At 46.0% G+C, this 20354-nt stretch overlaps 1 long non-coding RNA gene across 1 annotated transcript in view; it reads left to right on the forward strand.

Moving 5' to 3' along the window:
* The window catches only part of LOC141075902 (uncharacterized), a 32360-nt gene extending 15528 nt beyond the window's left edge, over positions 1-16832 (forward strand). Inside the window, exons 4-5 of the long non-coding RNA XR_012227357.1 lie at positions 15378-15728; positions 15883-16832. This is a non-coding gene — a long non-coding RNA (uncharacterized lncRNA). The remainder of the gene's footprint in view (positions 1-15377; positions 15729-15882) is intronic.
* Positions 16833-20354: the final 3522 nt, after the last annotated feature.

Consider the following 20354-nt stretch of genomic DNA (forward strand, 5'->3'; position numbering starts at 1 on the left):
CGGGGGGGCTTATCTACAGCAATACAGAATGCTGTAGATAAGCCCCTAATGGTTGTGGCCGCAGCTTGTGGTGGAAAATGAAGGTGACAGGTTCCCTTTAAAATGATTAAATCTTTTATTGATTCACAAATTTGAGAACAAATAGTGCAAATGGCACACAATTGGTGCCTGCAATCACACAAGACAAAAAGACCATATTAGGAAAAAAGTTAACAAATGGGCAATACACTGAGCACAAAAAAGTTACAACACTAAAGAAAAAATATTCCAAAACATCAATCAAAAAAATCGATATAAATGTGTGGTGCTCACAAATAAAACAAATGGTACATAAAATGCAAGGGTATAATATACTAATGTAGTGCCAATATAGATTAAGTTTCATGTATGGGAAACACACAGGAACGCCCATAAGGGTTAATATGCCTAAGGCAAATAAAGTGCAAATAGTGTGAAAAAACTATACAGATGTGAAAATAAAGTGTTCTATCTAGTGCTTTAATTGCCCAAGGTAGCCAAGGATGTAAAGTGATCATCCATATCTAGATCATAAATCAAACATGGCCAAATATCCTACCTCACACAGGTAACTTGTAAGTGATTGCAGGGACACGCTTTTTCTATGACCCTAATGTTCATTGTTTTCCTGTTTAATTCCCAGTACCTAATAAGTGATATCACCACATAACCCTTTAACAAGTCTTGCAATATGGCTTAATTGTGACTTGTAGGATTGCTGCTACTACTAACAGGTGGCGCTATAGAGTTCAAGTCCTTCTCTCTGAAGAGGCAATTTGAACATAAAAAGATAACCTGTAAAGTGCACTGGTTACCAATGTGTGAAAAAGCCACTGGGTAAGGATCCAAGAATATTGAATGTCCTATGAATTTGCATTTCACCCCACTGCTCTTCCCTCCCAAATAAAATGGTTAATTTTCACTTTTATGGCTGTGTGATAAAAGATTTCTTGTAGCCATTAGTGGGACTTGCAGCAGAGTTGAGTCTCTTGTTCCTCTTGAGAATTGCAGTGCAAGGGAGATGGTCATTCACCCTGATGCCCCATAGACATGACATACGTCTAGCACTCGGCCCCATAGACAAGTCACCGGAAAATGGTGTTCGGCACATGTAAATGCACAACTGCAGGAAGTTGAAACTGTGATTAGTGCCACAATTCGACAGATTATTGGGATGGACTTCTTCCACTGGCATATCACAAACCCTTAAATTGATAATTCACTCAAAGGTAATGGAAAACTTTTAGGCTTATTTTGCTTTTCAAGAAAAAACAAACAAATAGTAAATGGAACTTATGGAGATTATATATATATATATATATATATATATATATATATATATATATATATATATATATATATATTCACCCAGCTTTTCAGTATCCCAGCATTAGTCAGTGGCTTTTAGCAGCAGCTGGAGCCTGGGGGTCACGTGACCCGGACTTGACCACCGGCATAGTGCCGCTCACAGGCAGTACAGGCAGCATAAGTGTCATGCCACCACCGGATACTCACCCTGCCTCTGCTCCTGCGTTTCAGCCCCTCGCCGCCCGGCAGCTGCGGTGGCCTCTCCTGGCAGGTCCACAGCTGCCGGTGTCTCTGCATGCACCATAGGCTGTGGCTGCACCTCCTCCCTGTCTCTTGTGCTTTTGGTGGTGCCCTGACCCGGAAGCAACGCCAGACCAATGGGAGACCAGGCAGGGGCATATCGGGCCACCCTTCTGTAATGGAGGCACCTGATCTTCGTGTTTCATAGCACATTAGGCCCCTGTTGCTACCATTGCTTCTCACCTTTGCCACACTTGTCTCCCGCAGTCCTACTCTGGTACTGTCTTCCATGTCCCTGCTCCATCCTGCTGTCCATGGTCCAGTCCTGCAGTCCTTCTCCGGTCTTGTCTTCTGTGTCCCTGCTCCGTCCCGCTGTCTGTGGTCCAGTCCCTCAGTCCTACTCTGGTCCTGTCTTCTGTGTCCCTGCTACGTTCTGCTGTCCGTGGTCCAGTCCTGCAGTCCTACTCCAGACCTGTCTTCCATATCCCTTCTCTGTCTTACTGTCCGTGGCTTAGTCCTGCAGGCCTACTCTGGTTCTGTCTCCTGTAGTCCCGTGGTCTTACTCCAGTGTGTTTTGAGCTGCCCCTCTTGGTACCGGCTATTGTGGTACCCGAATCCCTGGGCCTGCTCCTAACGATCCCTGGATAGAGGTCAGCTCCACCTGGCGGCTCGCCCAGGGCCTCTCTGTGCCACGATCCAGAGGGGCCACTACTGGAGGCTCTCCTCACCTGACCACCTTGCTAACAGTAAGATCAGGCCATGGATCCCGCCAGTAATCCTGCTGCCACCCAAAGAGTTGCTCTTCTTTTTTTTTTTTTCTTGCAGGAGAACCAGGAATGCATAATGTCTGTCACGAAGTCCATGGACTCCCGATTGTTGGCCCTGCAGGTGGCCGATCCTGGAACTGTGACTCCGCTGGCCAGTCTTCAACAGGAGCTGGGTCAGCAATGGGATACTTAAGCCCATATTATAAGTTATAAGACCTCTGTCGATAGCCATTTGGTGGCCCTCCAGTCGGCCACTGCGGTCCAGACTCCGCCCCCTGTTTCTGCAGCTCTCCCATTGCCCTGCCTCGCTAAGCTCCATCGGTTTAGTGGTGACCCCAAACTCTGTAGGGTCTTCTTAAACCAGTGTAGCCTCCATTTTGATGGTTGCCTCAGCAATATCCCTATGATCAGGTCAAAGTAGTCTTCATTATGTCCCATCTGGAAGGAGAGGCCCTGTCCTGGCTGAACCCTCTCTGGGAGGAGACCGTCACCTTGGTCACTGAGGAAGTAGAGTTGCAAGTCGGAGCCTTACATCGTGAGAAGATGTCCTTTTACGTTTTGTTAAAGCTGTCCCATGCGATTCTACTTGGTCTCCTCTGGTTAAGGACACACCAGCCAGTCCTTGACTGGTCTTCGGGGGAGGTACTCTGTTGGGGGCACTTGTGCCAGGATTGCTGCCTGACTCCTGTCCATCTTGCTGCCATTCCCCGGCCACCCCCTGACCTTGTGGGCCTTCCTTCAGCCTACAATTCCTATGCTGATGTCTTTGATAAGAGGGAGATGGAGGTTACACACACACACACACACACACACACACACACACACACACACACACACACCGGCCTTTTGACTGCCCATGATGTAGCGAATCCTGTTTTTGAGCAGGGGGTTGACCCAGATGACCCATGAGGTCCCTTCCAACTGTACGATTCAATGATTCAATTGAATTGATCCCCTGTTCAACTCCCCCAAGGGGCAGAATCTACCCACTGTCTCCCACAGAGACCTTAGCCATGCCTGAATACGTCCGGGAGAACCTCGCCAAAGTGTCTATTTGAAAATCCTCTTTGCCCACGGGAGCTGGCTTTTTCTTTTGTAAAGAAGGATGGATCTCTGCGGCCGTGCGTTGACAATAGGGGCTTGACTGAGATTACCATCAAGAACAGGTATCCTCTTCCACTCATTCCGGAGTTGTTTGATCATCTCAGAGGGGCCTGGGTTTTCTCCAAGTTGGACCTTAGGGGAGCCTATAATCTGATCTGTATCCGAGCAGGTGATGAGTGGAAGTCAGTTTTCGACACTTGAGACGGCCATTATGAGTACCTGGTCATGCCCTTTGGTCTCTGCAATGCACCTGCTGTGTTTCAAGAGTTCGTCACCGAGATCTTCTGGGACCACTTGCACTCCGGTGTGGTAGTTTACTTGGACGACATCCTTGTTTTCTCACCAGATCTTTTGTCCCACAGAGTATTCGCCTGGTGCTACAGCGTCTTTGGGAGAATTGCTTGTACGCCAAGTTATAGAAATGTCTCTTTGAGCAAACCTCTCTGCCGTTTCTGGGCTACATTATCTCGGACGCTTGATTAAGGCTGGATCCCGAGAAACTGACTGCCATCCTCAAATGGCCTCGTCCCGTCGGGGTAAAAGCTATACAATGGCTTCTCGGATTTGCCAATTACTACAGGCAATTTTATTCCTCATTTTTCCACAATAAGCCTATTTCCGCTCTCACCCTAACCCTGAGGAACTTTTGCACATTATTGAGCCCACTAGAATCATCACTGTGGCTCCGGTGAATTTGCTTTCTCCACCTCCAGGCAAGACCCTTGTGCCTGAGATTCTCAAGAGAAAGGTCCTACTATGGGGTCATTTCTCCAAACTGGCTGGTCATGCTGGAACAAAGAAGACACTCATCCTCATCACGCTTTACTACTGGTGGCCTACGCTTCGCCAAGATGTGGCTGATATCGTGGCCTTTTGTTCCTCCTTTGCTAAGAACAAAGTGCCACGATGACTTACATCCGGCTTATTGATTACTTTGCCAGTCCCTGTGGTTTCCTGGGAACACCTCGCCATGGATTTCATCATGGATTTGCCTCATTCTTCTGGTTGTACAGTAATCCTGGTGGTGGTGGACAGTTTCTCCAAATGGCCCAATTCATCCCTCTGTCCGGTCTCCCATCGGCTCCTGATTTAGCCAAAGTTTTTATCCATCAGATCTTCAGACTCCATGGACTACCTCAATGTATCGTGTCTGACTGGGGAGTTCACTTCACCTCCAAGTTCTGGGGGGCACTTTGTAAGCTCATGAACATTTTCACTTGACTTCTCTGCTTACCATCCGCAGTGCAATGGGCAGGTGGAGTGAACCAACCAGATGTTGACTGGGTACCTATGCCATTTTTCCAACGCTTACAAAAACGACTGGGTTGACCTGCTTCCCTGGGCAGAGTTCGCCTACAACAACCATACTGGCCAATCCTCATTCAAGCCTCCATTTTTCATTGTATTTGGCAGACATCCCAGTGTTCCCCCTCCTGTAACCCCAGCCTCTGAGGTACCCGTGGCCAACTCCTTTGTCAGTTTTCCAAAATCTGGGCTGAGATCAACACATCATTCAAGAAGGCCGGTGATCGGATGAAAAATTATGCTGACAAGAGATTCGATCCTCCACCGTATCATACAGGGGACAAAGTCTGGCTCTTAGCCAAATATATTTGGCTGATATTGCCCTGTTTCAAGTTGGGGCTGCGGTACATTGGTCCTTTTGAAATTCTTGTACGTGTCAATGAATTTGCCTACAAGTTGAGGTTGTCTGCGTTGCTCAGAGTCCAGAACACCTTCCATGTCTCTCTTCTGAAACCTGTGGTGCTGAACCGCTTCCACTCCATACCTGACCCTGTTTCTCAGCCAGTTGGTAAAGATAATATCTTTGAGGTGGAGGATATCCTCGCCATGAAAAAGGTTAAAAGTAGGACCCTTTTTCTTATTTTTTTGGAGGGGCTTTGGTCCTTCCGGAGAGGTCCTGGGAATCCGGGAGAATATCAATGCTCCCTGCATTCTCAGAAGATTTTTTTCCAAATCTCAAGGGAGGGAAGCTTAAGGGAGGGGGAACTGTCATGCCACCACTGGTTACCCTGCCTCCGCTTCCGCATCACAGCCCCATGCCGCCTGGCAGCCGTGGCATCTTCTCTTGTCTCTGCATGCGCCATAGGCCGTGGCTGTGCCTCCTGCCTGTCTCTTGTGCTCCGGCGGTACCCTGACCCGGAAGCACCGCTGGACCAATGGGGGACCAGGCAGGGGCATATCAGGCCACCCTCCTGTAATGGAGGTTTCTGATCTTCATGTTTCATAGCACATTAGGCCCCTGTTGCTACCATTGCTTCTCACCTTTGCCACACTTGTCTCCGGCAGTCCTACTCCAGTCCCGTCACCCGTGTCTGTGGTCCAGTCCTGCAGTCCTACTCTGGTCCTGTCTTCCGTGTCCCTGCTCTGTCTTGCTGTCTATGATCTAGTCCCGCAGTCCTACTCCAATCCTGTCTTCCGTGTCCCTGCTCTGTCCTGCTGTCCGTGGTCCAGTCCTGCAGTCCTACTCCGGTCCTTCTGTGTCCTGGCTGTTTGTAGTCCAGTCCCGCAGTCCTACTCTGGACCTGTCCTCCAAATCCCTGCTCTGTCCTACTGTCTGTGGTTTAGTCCTGTGGGCCTACTCCGGTTCCTTCTCCTGTAGTCCCATGGTCTTGCTCCAGTCTGTTCTGAGCTGCCCCTTTCAGTACCAGCTATCGTTGTACTCTAATCCCTGGGCCTGCATCTAATGATCCCTGTATAGGGGTTGGCTCCACCTGGCGGCTCGCCCAAGGCCCCTTGGTGCCACGATCCAGAGGGTCCACTCCTGGAGACATTCCTCACCTGACCACCATGCTAACAATAAGGTATTTACAAAAATCTTTAGGGGCCCCGGTGTATACATTGGGGAGTTAATGTAAAGTAGTGGACAACCCCTTTAATTTTTAATATAGATTTATTTTTAAAAATCAGTATGGTAAGCCTACATCTGTCTCCAACATAATTAATGGTCAATATATATATATATATATATATATATATATATATATATATATAATCATTTTTTATTTACTAAATTTGCTGTGAATATCCATGGTATTGAGTTTCAGCCATAGAGCCAAAAACAAATAAACTTTAAATCTATTTATCCACACAGTGTGACACCCCCCCCCCCACTGTACCCCCTTAACTACATTGGCATTGCATGGTGACCCCAGTACACCTGGGACACACAGCTATTAATGCAGGCTAATGCCCCCCACACCACTTTGCACTGTGTGAACGCCCTCAACAGAGTCCTCCATAAAGGAGTTCTCAAAGCCTTCCAAACATTATCATGCCTTCTACATAGCCTTCCATGTTGTAGAAATGGCTCCCCATAGTCCTACATATAATGTGATGCACTCCTCGGTCTTCCTTTAGTAATTCATACAATATATTGCACACTCGGTTGTGATATGATATGTGGATATCATTTTGTTTAGATTTCTATTACACTGATTTTCATATTGTTTTTCTTGTTGCCTTGTATGTGTACAGCCTGACTGTATCTGTCTCTTGATGATCCCCTCTAGTTCCTTAACCCTTTCATGACCCAGCCTATTTTTACTTTAATGACCTGATTTAGATAGTGTTTCTCGTGTTGCTTTGTATGTCTACAGCCTGACTGTATCTATGTCTCTTGATGACCCCCTGTAGTTTCTTAATCCACAAGGCTCCTTTGTCACATCTGGGAGGTTGGAAAATCACCCCAACTTGTCTGACTACCCCTGGACATAAGGAGGGGGCTGGGGAGGACAGGGGCTGGACAAGTCAGTTTGTGTGTGGTGATGATCATGTGAAGATGGCACATCAGAGAGAGAAAGGGAAGCATATGGACCTATTTTATCCACTGTCTTCTATATTATTGGACTCTCATCTCCTTGGACATTCCTCCTGTTACTGAACCGCATATGTGTTCTGGACTATTGTATTCTCAGTGTGGTAGATTGTTTTTGGACCTTTTGGTTTGGCCTATAATAAAGGTCTTGGGATTGTTCACACATCCCTCGCTCTGTTAGTGTGGTTTTGTAGAAGGACCCCGTGACACCCATATTTTCCTTCGATGAAGCCCATAGACTACCATGAGTGTACACTGAATTAAGAAAATAAATGATTTGTGTTTAATACAAACTTTATTCACTTGTACAGCACCATTAATTTCATAGTGCTTTACATATATCAGCAACACTGTCCCCATTGGGGCTTACAATCTAAGGTCCCATCAGTATGTCTTTATAGTATATAAACACAATATATAGACTACATATGCACCATTACAGTGGTGTGTTCACCCCTCTGTATTATACACTATATATATACATAATACATACTAGAAATAGATGCAGTCACCTTTCTGTACTATATAACCAAATGCACACTATTTCCCTCTATAGGATACTGTATTGTTGAATATTTCTTACAATTTTTTTTTATCTCTCTTCACAGGTTGAATGCTTTAAAATATATAACCAGTGCCAATATCTGCTGTTTTAATACAAAAACAAGCTACAAGGAAAAATAAAATGTATTTTGCTTAACCGTCATCACTCTTTCCACAAATAAAATGTAGCGAAAGTTTTACGTGCTTGTTTGCCTCTAGTATAGTGATGGGGTGTAGTGTTTCTCGTATATATTCAGATGCTAAATATGGCCAAATATATCTGTTTTCAATTATAATAAATGCATGTTGCAACAGTAGCCGCATCCAAGATGCCATGTTAGGAAGATGCACTATTCTGTACACAGATGCTGCAATTTAACCCAGATATCCTGGCAGTACCCCGGATGCTAGACTTCTCCTCCCCCCCCCCCCCCCCCCCAACACACACACACCTGCCGCAGCGATGCTTGTCTGGCTGTCTCTGCCCTGCTAACGGTAGCTTCAAGTGTCCCCTATGCTGCCTCATTTGTTTCAGCTGGACAGATATGGTGCTTGTTGGTAGTACTATCCCATTGTGCAGTAATGACAGTGGTGCCAAAAGTGACACAAACAAATGCTACACCCCCACTGCTGATCTTTAAGTGTGCATGCAAGCTTACTCAGTCTGCTGCCATCTTTGTATGCCATAGAGGGATGAGATATGGCCCACAAGGGTATGGGAGGGAGAGAGAAATGGCCTTTGGGTCGGTAGAGGTGACCAGCACAACAGGACCTGTCTGATGTGATGGAATTGGTCCCTCATCACTGTGTTAATGAGTTGGGGTTGGCTGTTAAGGTAGTTTCACATTTGCGCCTTTTTGCACAGCGTTTTGTGAGCACTTGAAATGCAAGCAGCAAACGCATGTAAGCGCAGCGATTTATGGATGCATCAGTGTGTGCATGGTGACAAAAAACGCAGTGTTTGTATGCTTGTCCATGCGATTTTGCATGTGTTTGTTTTTTAGGTGCATGTGTTGTCTGTGTCACATTTCCCAGGATGAAAATCCGAGCAAAAGTCTGGAAACAGACTCCACAAATGGGACACCAGTGGGCATGTTATGGGAATTCTTTATAATAGACCCTGTTAACAGGTGAAGTGTTCCGATTTTTGCTTTTTCCTTAGTCAACATGGATCTGCGCTGGAAGAGTTTTCCCTACAACTTGGATCTTGACATTGTTGCTGGCAAGCAAATGCAAAAGCCTGACACAGCACAAAGGGGGGGAGAGAGATGGCAAAGATGGCGTCAGCGATGGTTTTGGAGACATCTTATTATTGAAGTCCAGGAGAGCTGTGAAGTCTACCATTTCTCCACAGTGAGCTTCAGGGAAACCTAGCGACATTGAGTGACTATATTTGGATGTCCCAAGAAGGCTTCATGGATTTGCTTGCTTGTGTTCAAGGAGCCATCCGGAGATAGGACACAAGCTCTGTAGTGTGATTCCTCCTGAGGAATGGCTCCTGGTCACATTAAGGTACGTAATATTTTGAAACCAATGTCTGCATAATTGTTTTTGTATTGCCATGTACGATTTTTGAAGCATGCATAATTATCGTAATGCCATGTTGTAATATTTTTTGGTTATTTTCCATGTGTTGCAAAACTATTAATTTTTGTTCTTTCTCTGGCAGTTTCCTGGCTACTGGATAAACTCTCTATTCACTTCACTTCCAGTACTGGCTTGGAATGTCCACCTTGTCAGGAATAGTTGTGGACACCTGCTGGGCATTGTGGGACATTCTCTGGTCAGAATTTATGACCCTGTCCACTGCGGAAAAGTGGATTGATATTGTTGAAGAATTCCGGACAGTCTGCAATTTCCTCAACTTTTTGGGTGTGGTGGTTGGGAATCCCATCTGGATAGTTAAACTGAAAAGAAATGGATCTGAGTACTCTAACAACAAAAAGGCCTTTTTTTACTGTACTCATGGCCATTGAAGATGCAGACTGTTTGTTTGTTGCAGTGGACATTGGGGCATTTGGCCAGGGGAATGACTTGCAGGCTTTTAAGAACTTGGACATGGGCTGTAGGTTGTATGGCAATGATTTTATTTTCGCAATGCCATGGCCTCTTCACACTGAAGGTCTGCCACAGCTATTTGTGATGGTTGGGGATGAGGCCTTTAAAATGTGCCAAATGCTGCTGAAACCCTACTCCAGCTGGGACTTTGACCACACCAGAAAAAAATTTAATTACAGACTGACCAGGGCATGAAGAACTGTAGAGTGTGCTGTTGGGATTCTTGTCTCCAGATGGTGCATTCTTGGCACAGCCCTTAATCTAAAATTGGAAGCAGTGTTTGTGTAGAACAGACTCGTTCACCACATCAATTTTGTGATGGCTAAAGGGCACTCTAGCTTTGAACTAGATGAACCAGCTGTAAACCCATTGCCTGAATTCACTCAGCACCCTCTCAGGTCATCAGTTGAAGTTGGCCAAATGAGGGACCAATTTGTGGGCTACTTTATTTGTCATGTAGGATGTGTGGAATGGCAAGATAATATGGTGTAAAATTGTTGTTTTGTTAATAAACCAGTTTTGATACTTCTGACAGTTTACAATGTCCTAGGATGGAGGATTTGTTAGCACGTTGCACCAGAAAACATATCTTGCAGATATTGTACATCACACCCATGAATCGCATCAGTCGGTAAGCGATATGTTTGCTGCTACTACATTGGGAGAGTCTTGGGACAGAGCGGAGTCTTTGAGAGAAATAGAGGGTGACACTACCTTAGCATCCCTTAGGTGAAAGGCAGAAAATGGGCACATGGGAGATAATGGGGATGGCTTCACTGAAGAAAACTGACTGCACTGTTGTGTAACAAAGGTCATTGACCAGGACAACCCTGATGCAACGACCAGGCAACTCCTTGTCCCTCAGAAGTACAGGGCACAGCTACTCTAACTGGCCCATGACATCCCCTTGGGTGGGCATCAAGGGAGGAAAAGGACTGAAAATTGACTTGCCTAAAGTTTGTACTGGCCTGGCATCTTGCACTCAGTAGCCAATTATTGCCGCACCTGCGATGTGTGTCAGCCAATGTGTCATCTGGGAGCTCGACATAAGGTATCCCTGCCCATAATTGAAGTAGTTCAACTTGTAGCTGTCGACATCACAGGTCTTCTGGCCCACCCCAGGTGGTCTTGGAAAAAATATATCCTGACCGTGGTGGACTATGCCACTAGGTATCCTGAAGCTTTGGCCCTGTCCAGTTTTACAGCAGTAAAGGTAGCCGAGGCCCTTGCTACCATCTTTACCCGTGTAGGGTTTCCTAGTGAAATATTATGGGCTCAAGGCCCTCAGTTCATGTCATATCTGGTCCAGTCCCTATGGCATACCTGTGGTGTTAGAGCCATTCACACCACCTGCAGACCAATGTACTATGTGAACACTTTAATGGAACCTTGAAAAATGTGGTAATGGTTCTTGCTGATGTTGAGAGACTGGGAAAAGTACCTGCCACATCTCCTTTTCGCCTATTGGGAGGTTCCCCAAGAGTCCACAGGGTTCTCTCCCTTCAAACTACTGCTTAGCCAGAAGGTCTGTGGACCTCACTCTTCTGAAAGAACATTTAATTTAGAGGGAGAGATCTCCGATACCAGAATGCCCATCGTTCCCTATGTTTTAGAGTTCAGAGACTCTCTCCCAGCTAGCTACTTTGGACTGGCCATTTGGTGATGTTCTTTAGACAAACCAAAAAATCTTGGCATGACCATAATGTGAGGGACTGGGAATTAATGGAAGGACAACAAGTGCTCATGATAACTTCTTCCCCAGCCAATAAAGCTTCAAGCAGTGTGGGAAGGCCCTTATCAGGTTGTCAAGAAAATTAATGAGCCTAACTATGTTTTGGCTCTGGAGTCTAGTAGTCGACAACAGAAAACCATCCACGTTAACATGCTGAAAGACTACCATGACTGATGTCTGCCTGGTCTAGCCGTCTGTCAACCCCCTAGTGATAGCGTCGGCAATGAGTGTCGCTATGATCTTTTCTAGGCTGCCCAAAATAAGTCCCTCTGGGCTCCCATTTATCGGATATACAAAAGGATGATATTTTTGCAGTACTGAGGGCTGCTGCTTTCCTGTCAATGCTGGGGATGACTACTCTCATCAGCCACCATGTGGAAACCCCCAGACAATGCTCCATCCAGCAGGCAGCCTACTGGATTCCAGAGGCTGTTCAAGGTATGATAAAAATGAACTGTAGGAGATGAAATGACTGGGAGTTATTCATCCATCTCACAGTTCTTGGGCCTCTCCTGTCATCCTAGTCCCCAAGAAGGATTGTATGACACGATTCTGTGTTGATTACAGATGATTAAATGATGCCACCAAGAGTGTTGCTTACCTCATGGCCAGGATTGGTGATCTATTAAATTGTCTGGCCAGTGCCCAATTTGTGACCACGTTAGACTTGAGCAAGGGGAACTGGCAGATATCCCTAACGGAGGGCGCTTGGCCTTCCTTACTCCATTTGTGTTTTTTTGAGTTCCTGGGAATGCCCTTTGGGATGTAAACTGCTCCTGCTACTTTCCAGAGACTGGTTGGTTGTTCTAACAGTCAATCTATGTCAGGACTTTGCCTGTGCTTACTTGGATGACATTGCCATTTTTAGCACCGCCTGGGAGGAACATCTTAAACACTTGGGCATAGTGCTAGACTGTATCCTTACTGCAGGACTGACCATTCACCCAGATAAGTGCCAAATAGGGTCCCACCCCCTACTCTATGCCCAAGGTATTGCACCTCAGCCATCCCTAAGGCCTGAGCCTCCCAAGGTGGAAGCTATAAGCAACTGGTGTAGAACCCAGATTAAAAAGCAGGTACTTGCATTTTTAGGAACTGCTGGTTACTATCGCAAATTAGTTTCTAACTTCTGCACCTTGGCCAAGCTCTTAACTGACCTGACCCGCAAGAACATGTATCAGATTGCGACATGGACGACTGCATGTAAGGATGCCTTTTCAGCATTATAGACCGCCCTCATCACTGCTCCTGTCTTGGCTGCCTCTGATTATAAGCACAGGTTCCTTGTGCAGAAAGATGCAGCCACCTTTGGAATTGGGGCAGTACTTGGCCAAGTGAATGCCACCCGAGAAGAACATCCTGTTGCTTTTGCCAGTTGGAAACAACTGGATTGGGAATTTCACTATGCCACTATTGAAAAGAGTGCCTTGCCATCGTATGGGTGCTAAAAAATATTGCAGCCATACTTGTATGGCAGAGACTTTACAAATGGTACAGACAACCCCCTCACATGGCTGAAGCGCGTATCTGGGGAGAATGGAAGATTGCTGTGGTGGAAATTATGCTTACAATCCTACAGCTTCTCCATCCAATATAAGCAGGGAAGCCAACACCAGAATGCTGTTTGACTGTCTCGACAAGAAGAACCATAGGATCCCCAGGCTGACCTACCCCTGCCACTGTACAAGGAATTATAAATGATTTGATCAATGTGGACCTAGGCCTGTCTAGACCTCATGGCATGGTCCCTTATTATGGGGTGAGAGGTTGTGATGGGCTATGTGGATATCATTTTGTATATATTTCGATTTCGCTGATTTTGTTGTTTTTCTTGTTGCTTTGTATGTCTACAGCCTGACTGTATGTATGTCTCTTGATGACCCCCTGTAGTTTCTGAATCCACAAGGCTCCTTTGTCATATCTGGGAGTCCAGAAAATCACCCCAACTTGTCTGACTACCCCTGGACATAAGGAGGGGGCTGGGGAGGACAGGGGCTGGACAAGTCAGTTTGTGTGTGTGTTGATGATCATGTGAAGACGGCACATCAGAGAGAGAAAGGGAAGCATATGGACCTATTTTATCCACTGTCTACTATATTATTGGATTCTCATCTCCTTTGACATTCATCCTGTTAGTGAACTGCATATTTGTTCTGGACTATTGTATTCTCAGTGTGGTAGATTGTTTATGGACCTTTTGGTTTTGCCTATAATAAAGGTTTTGGGATTGTTCACACTTCCCTCGCTCTGATAGTGTGGTTTTGAAGAAGGACCCCGTGACACCCATATTTTCCTTTAGATTAAGCCCAAAGACTCTTGAGTGTACACTGAGTGAAGAAAAGAAATGATTTGTGTTACTACAAACTTTATTCACTTGTACAGCGCCATTAATTCCATAGTGCTTTACATATATCAGCAACACTGTCCTCATTGGGGCTTACCCATCGGTATGTCTTTGTATACTATAAACACAATATATAGACAACATATGCACCATTACAGTGGTGTTCACACCTTTTGTATTTACAATATCTATACATAATACATATGAGAAATAGATGCTATTACACCGATGCAGTCACCTTTCTGTACTATATAGCCAAACACACACTATTTACCTTTTATAGTATATTGTATTGTGCAATATTTGTTATAATTGTTTTATCTTTCTTCACAGGTAGAATGCTTTAAAATGTAACCAGGGCCGATATCTGCTGTTTTTTTCCTTGTATCTTGTTTGTGTATTAAATGTCTTTTGCTTAACTGTAATCACTCTTTCCACAAATAAAATGTAGTGAAAGTTTTACGTGCTTGTTTGCCTCTAGTATAGTGATGGGGGTGTAGTGTTTCTCGAATATATTCAGATGCTAAATATGGCCAAATTTATCTATCAATGATAATAAATGCATGTTGCAGCAGTAGCCGCATCCAAGATGCCTTGTAAAGGAAGATGCACTATTCTGTACACAGATGCTGCAATTTCACCCAGATATCCTGGATGCTAGACTCATCCACACACCTGCCGCAGCGATGCTTGTCTGGCTGTCTCTGCCCTGCTAATGGTAGCTTCAAGTGTCCCATATGCTGCCTCATTTGCTTCAGCTGGACAACTATGGTGCTTACTGGTAGTACTATCCCATTGTGCAGTAATGACAATTGGTGTCAAAAGTGACACCAACAAATGCTACACCCCCACTGCTGATCTATAAGTGTGCATGCAAGCTTACTCAGTCTGCTGCCATCTTTGTATGCCATAGAGGTATGAGAGATGGCCCACAAGGGTATGTGAGGGAGAGAGAAATTGCCCTTGGGGTTGGTAGAGGTGACCAGCACAACAGAACCTGTCTGATGTGATTGAATTGGTCCCTCATCACTGTGTTAATGAGTTGGGGTAGGGGTTAGCGGTTAAGGTAGTTTCACATTTGCGTGTTTTTGCGCAGCCTCTTGTGAGCACTTGAAATGCAAACAGCAAATGCATGTAAGCGCAGCAATTTTTAGATGCATCAGTGTGTGTGTGTGTGTGTGTGTGTGTGTGTGTGTGTGTGCATGGTGCCAAAAAACAGTGTTTGTATGCTTTTCCATGCAATTTTGCATGTGTTTGTATTTTAGGTGTATGTGTTGTCTGTGTCACATTTCACAGGATGAAAATCCTAACAAAAGTCTTGAAACAGACTCCACAAACGGGACACCAGTGGGCATGTTATGGGAATTCTTTATAATAGACCCTGTTAACAGCTGAAGTATTCCGATTTTTTTGCTTTTTCCTTAGTCAACATGGATCTGTGCTGGAAGAGTTTCCCTACAACTTGAATCTGGACATTATTGCTGGCAAGCAAATGTAAAAGCCAGACACAGCACAAAGGGGGGGGGTGGAGAGATGGCAAAGATGGCGGCAGTGACGTTTTTGGAGACATCTGATTATTGAAGTCCATGAGAGCTGTGAAGCGTACCACTTTCCACAGTGAGCTTCAGGGAAACCTAGTGAAATTGAGTGACTATACTTGGATGTCCCAAGAAACCTTCATGGATTTGCTTGCTCGTGTTCCAGGAGCCATCTGGAGACAGGACACAAGCTCTGTTGTGTGATTCCTCCTGAGGAATGGCTCCTGGTCACATTAATGTGTGTAATATTTAGCAAGCAATGTCTGCATAATTGTTTTGCCATGTACAATTTTTAAGCATGCATAATTATTGTAATGCGATGTTGTAATATTTTGTAGGTTATTTTCCATGCTTTGCCAAACTATTACTAATTTTTGTTATTTCTCTGGCAGTTTCTGGCTACTGGAGAAACCCTTTCTTCACTCCACTTCCAGTACTGGCTTGGAATGTCCACCTTGTCAGGAATATTTGTGGATATCTGCTGGGCATTATGGGACCTTCTCTGGTTAGAATTTATGACCCTGGCCACTATGGAAAAGTCGATTTGATATTGTTGACGAATTCTGGACAGTCTGCAATTTCACCTACTTTTTGGGTGTGTTGGATGGGAATCCCATATGGATAGTTAAACTGAAAAGAACTGGATCTGAGTACTATAACTAGAAAAAGTGTTTTTTTTTTTTTTTTTTTTTGTTTTTTTTTTTTTTTTCTGTAGTCATGACCATTGGAGATGCAGACTGTCTGTTACAGTGGACATTGGGGCATTTGGCCAGGGGAATGACTTGCAGGCTTTAAGAACTTTGCCATACAACCTACAGCCCATGTCCATGATTTTAATTTCCCCTTTCCATGGCCTCGTCTCCACACTGAAGGTCTGCCACAGCTATTTGTGATGGTTGGGGATGAGGCCTTTAAAATGTGCCAAAAGCTGCTGAAACCCTACTCCAGCTGGGACTTTGACCACACAAGAAAAATATTTAATTACAGACTGACCAGGGCACGAAGAACTGTAGTGTGCTCTTGGGATTCTTGTCTCCAGATGGTGCATTCTTGGCACAGCCATTAATCTAAAATTGGAGGCAGTGCATGATGTGGTGAAGGAGTGTGTTGTTCTACACAATTTTGTGATGGCTAAAGAGCACTCTAACTTTGAACTCGATGAACCAGCTGCAAAACCATTGCCTGAATTCACTCCGCACACTCTCTGGTCCCTCATTTGGCCAACTTCAACTAATGACCTATTTGTGGCCTACTTTAGATCTCATGTAGGATGTGTAGAATGGCAAGATAAAATTGTGTAAAAATGTTGTCTTTTGTTAATAAACCAGTTTTCAAACCTCTACTGAGTGCACTCTGGTTTTTATACATTCCATTGCTTTAGTCATGTCCCCAGGTGTACAAGTGATTTTAGGATGCTGTGTTTTGTGCATCATGAATGTACTAGTACTGTGGACAGGGTTAGGGTTATAGTGAGATATGAAGATTTGGGTGCTTGAAGGGGGACTCACAGAGGGTATGGGTTAGGGTTATAGGGAGATACGAAGATTTTGTTGCTTGAAGGAGGACTCACAGATGGCTGTCACAAAAACATGCCTTAGGGTTAGGATTATAGGGAGATCTGAAGATTTTGGTGCTTGAAGGAGGACTCACAGATGGTTGTCACATTGAAGAGACTATGGCATGTTTTTGTAATAACATGGGGTTATAGGGAGATACGAAGATTTTTGGTTTACCCGAGCGAGGGATCCCGAAGGGATCCCGAGCGAGGGATCCCGAGTTAGGGTTTCTATACTTCCCCATTTCCCTGCCCTAAACCTAACCCTTGGGGATTGGGCTGGATCCCCAAGGGTTAGGGTTAGAGTAGGGATTAGGGTTTCTATACTCCCCCATTTCCCTGCCCTAAACCTAACCTTAGGGTTAGGGTTGGATCCCCAAGGGTTAGGGTTAGGGTTTACTCAAGCGAGGGATCCCGAAGGGATCCCGAGTCGTGGGTTAGGGTTTACCCGAGTGAGGGATCCCGAGTTAGGGTTTCTATACTTCCCCATTTCCCTGCCCTAAACCTAACCCTTGGGGATTGGGCTGGATCCCCAAGGGTTAGGGTTAGAGTAGGGATTAGGGTTTCTATACTCCCCCATTTCCCTGCCCTAAACCTAACCTTAGGGTTGGATCCCCAAGGGTTAGGGTTTACTCAAGCGAGGGATCCCGAAGGGATCCCGAGTCGTGGGTTAGGGTTTACCCGAGCGAGGGATCGGTTAGGGTACGGGTTAGGGTACGGGTTAGGGTTTACTCAAGCGAGGGATCCCGAAGGGATCCCGAGTCGTGGGTTAGGGTTTACCCGAGCGAGGGATCCCGAAGGGATCCCGAGCGAGGGATCCCGAGTTAGGGTTTCTATACTTCCCCATTTCCCTGCCCTAAACCTAACCCTTGGGGATTGGGCTGGATCCCCAAGGGTTAGGGTTAGAGTAGGGATTAGGGTTTCTATACTCCCCCATTTCCCTGCCCTAAACCTAACCTTAGGGTTGGATCCCCAAGGGTTAGGGTACGGGTTAGGGTACGGGTTAGGGTTTACTCAAGCGAGGGATCCCGAAGGGATCCCGAGTCGTGGGTTAGGGTTTACCTGAGCGAGGGATCCCGAGCGAGGGATCCCGAGTTAGGGTTTCTATACTTCCCCATTTCCCTGCCCTAAACCTAACCCTTGGGGATTGGGCTGGATCCCCCAGGGTTAGGGTTAGAGTAGGGATTATGGTTTCTATACTCCCCCATTTCCCTGCCCTAAACCTAACCCTTGGGGATTGGGCTGGATCCCCAAGGGTTAGGGTTAGAGTAGGGATTAGGGTTTCTATACTCCCCCATTTCCCTGCCCTAAACCTAACCTTAGGGTTGGATCCCCAAGGGTTAGGGTACGGGTTAGGGTACGGGTTAGGGTTTACTCAAGCGAGGGATCCCGAAGGGATCCCGAGTCGTGGGTTAGGGTTTACCTGAGCGAGGGATCCCGAGCGAGGGATCCCGAGTTAGGGTTTCTATACTTCCCCATTTCCCTGCCCTAAACCTAACCCTTTGGGATTGGGCTGGATCCCCAAGGTTTAGGGTTAGAGTAGGGATTAGGGTTTCTATACTCCCCCATTTCCTTAGGGTACGGGTACGGGTTAGGGTTAGGGTTTACTCAAGCGAGGGATCCCGAGTCGTGGGTTAGGGTTTACCCGAGCGAGGGATCCCGAGTTATGGTTTCTATACTTCCCCATTTCCCTGCGGTTAGGGTTAGGGTTAGGGTTAGGGTTAGGGTTAGGGTTAGGGTTAGGGTTAGGGTTAGGGTTAGGGTTAGGGTTAGGGTTAGGGTTAGGGTTAGGGTTAGGGTTAGGGTTAGGGTTAGGGTTAGGGTTAGGGTTAGGGTTAGGGTTAGGGTTAGGGTTAGGGTTAGGGTTAGGGTTAGGGTTAGGGTTAGGGTTAGGGTTAGGGTTAGGGTTAGGGTTAGGGTTAGGGTTAGGGTTAGGGTTAGGGTTAGGGTTAGGGTTAGGGTTAGGGTTAGGGTTAGGGTTAGGGTTAGGGTTAGGGTTAGGGTTAGGGTTAGGGTTAGGGTTAGGGTTAGGGTTAGGGTTAGGGTTAGGGTTAGGGTTAGGGTTAGGGTTAGGGTTAGGGTTAGGGTTAGGGTTAGGGTTAGGGTTAGGGTTAGGGTTAGGGTTAGGGTTAGGGTTAGGGTTAGGGTTAGGGTTAGGGTTAGGGTTAGGGTTAGGGTTAGGGTTAGGGTTAGGGTTAGGGTTAGGGTTAGGGTTAGGGTTAGGGTTAGGGTTAGGGTTAGGGTTAGGGTTAGGGTTAGGGTTAGGGTTAGGGTTAGGGTTAGGGTTAGGGTTAGGGTTAGGGTTAGGGTTAGGGTTAGGGTTAGGGTTAGGGTTAGGGTTAGGGTTAGGGTTAGGGTTAGGGTTAGGGTTAGGGTTAGGGTTAGGGTTAGGGTTAGGGTTAGGGTTAGGGTTAGGGTTAGGGTTAGGGTTAGGGTTAGGGTTAGGGTTAGGGTTAGGGTTAGGGTTAGGGTTAGGGTTAGGGTTAGGGTTAGGGTTAGGGTTAGGGTTAGGGTTAGGGTTAGGGTTAGGGTTAGGGTTAGGGTTAGGGTTAGGGTTAGGGTTAGGGTTAGGGTTAGGGTTAGGGTTAGGGTTAGGGTTAGGGTTAGGGTTAGGGTTAGGGTTAGGGTTAGGGTTAGGGTTAGGGTTAGGGTTAGGGTTAGGGTTAGGGTTAGGGTTAGGGTTAGGGTTAGGGTTAGGGTTAGGGTTAGGGTTAGGGTTAGGGTTAGGGTTAGGGTTAGGGTTAGGGTTAGGGTTAGGGTTAGGGTTAGGGTTAGGGTTAGGGTTAGGGTTAGGGTTAGGGTTAGGGTTAGGGTTAGGGTTAGGGTTAGGGTTAGGGTTAGGGTTAGGGTTAGGGTTAGGGTTAGGGTTAGGGTTAGGGTTAGGGTTAGGGTTAGGGTTAGGGTTAGGGTTAGGGTTAGGGTTAGGGTTAGGGTTAGGGTTAGGGTTAGGGTTAGGGTTAGGGTTAGGGTTAGGGTTAGGGTTAGGGTTAGGGTTAGGGTTAGGGTTAGGGTTAGGGTTAGGGTTAGGGTTAGGGTTAGGGTTAGGGTTAGGGTTAGGGTTAGGGTTAGGGTTAGGGTTAGGGTTAGGGTTAGGGTTAGGGTTAGGGTTAGGGTTAGGGTTAGGGTTAGGGTTAGGGTTAGGGTTAGGGTTAGGGTTAGGGTTAGGGTTAGGGTTAGGGTTAGGGTTAGGGTTAGGGTTAGGGTTAGGGTTAGGGTTAGGGTTAGGGTTAGGGTTAGGGTTAGGGTTAGGGTTAGGGTTAGGGTTAGGGTTAGGGTTAGGGTTAGGGTTAGGGTTAGGGTTAGGGTTAG

Source organism: Dendrobates tinctorius, unplaced genomic scaffold, assembly GCF_039654945.1.
Source record: "Dendrobates tinctorius isolate UK_male_01 unplaced genomic scaffold, ASM3965494v1 ptg000378l, whole genome shotgun sequence".
NCBI lineage: Eukaryota > Metazoa > Chordata > Amphibia > Anura > Dendrobatidae > Dendrobates > Dendrobates tinctorius.